This window comes from Octopus sinensis, linkage group LG26 (assembly GCF_006345805.1).
Source record: "Octopus sinensis linkage group LG26, ASM634580v1, whole genome shotgun sequence".
In the NCBI taxonomy this organism is placed as follows: Eukaryota; Metazoa; Mollusca; class Cephalopoda; order Octopoda; family Octopodidae; genus Octopus; species Octopus sinensis.
In genome coordinates, this window is record NC_043022.1 from 10,897,995 (window position 1) to 10,899,393 (window position 1,399).

Sequence of the window (1,399 nt, forward strand, 5' to 3'; positions counted from 1 at the left end):
GCATTACAGACATGAATTGTTGAAGTATCATGTCGATGTCCGGCGAGGAGAGACATTCAGGCCAGTTTTGTTTGAGGATCTCTTTCTCAATTTGTTTCCAGTTTGCCTTATTGAAGTTCAAGCTGGAAAGATTCTGAGGGTTTCTTGTAGGCTGCATGTCCGTGCTCTCTTTTGGCCCGTACATGGTCAGCTCTACCATGTTGTGATCCGAGAGTAGTGTCGGTGTCACTTTCACATTATGGATGAGATCCATATTATTTGTGAAGCAGAGATCCAGTGTGTTACCCGCTGCTGTTGGTTGGAGTATTACTTGCTCCATGTACAGGGTGTTGGTGAGGTTAAGGACCTCGCCTGTCTCGTTCACATCTTGTCATTCTGGGAGAGAAAGGCCCTCGGGCATCTGACATTGGGTATGTTGAAGTCTCCCATGAGAAGTACACTTATGTGTTGTTGTCTAATGTGGCTAGAACTTCTTCTATTTTTAAAAGGCAGTCCTCAACTTGCCCATATGACTTGGGGCATCTGGAGGGCGATATGTAGCACACACAACTACATCAAGTTGCCTTATGTTACAATTAGTGTGTCACACACCGAGTTGAGTATGACAAAAGGACCTGGGGTGTGAGTCCCCACGGATGTACATACTAAACTCCTCCATGACTTCTTTCTTTCCTGTCGGTCCGTAGTACAAACATACTGTGGTATGTGTAATTCCGCATCTGCTATGTCCGGTTTTAGATGCGTTTCTGTGAGTGCTATGCATAAGGCTTGATTGCATGCGACAAAGTCTCTCAGGAACGGGACTTTTGTCCTGTTACTGTGTGTTAGTAGTCCTCTGATGTTCAGTAGGAGCATCGAGGTGAGGTGTATGCTGTTGCCGGCGGTGTCCCCCTGGGTCCATCTGCTGTGGCGGTCTTGTGAACCATGGGCAGTTCCATCTGCGAGCCTGAGCCTGATGGAGCCAGGTTAGCTGCTGTACAATCTTTTGTGCCATGCACAAAAAAGATTCCTGCTCAGCAGCTGCCCTTTCAACAACAACGTTGGTGGTTTGTGGTACGCAACCACATCTGCGTACCTCCGTTTTGGGGCCGGTGATGCGTGGTCCATCCCATTTCCTTTTGGTGGTTGGTTTCTGTGGCAGGGTCCCGGATGTGCAAAGCGGCAGCCTGCACCTTCCTCTCCATGCCGGCAGGCACCTTTCAGGTAGAACCTACATACCCGTGTGCGCTGCTTGTTTCCATCCTTTTTGGCATATGGATAGTTAGGTTTGCCTCTATCCCTGGCTGCCTTGCCCCTTGGCTTTGTCTGAGTTTTAGCTTCAGTTTTTCCTCTTTTTTTGGCCTCTTCATATCCATGTCCATGGCTTTTGGTGCCGGTAGGAGCATCCGTACCTAGGTTC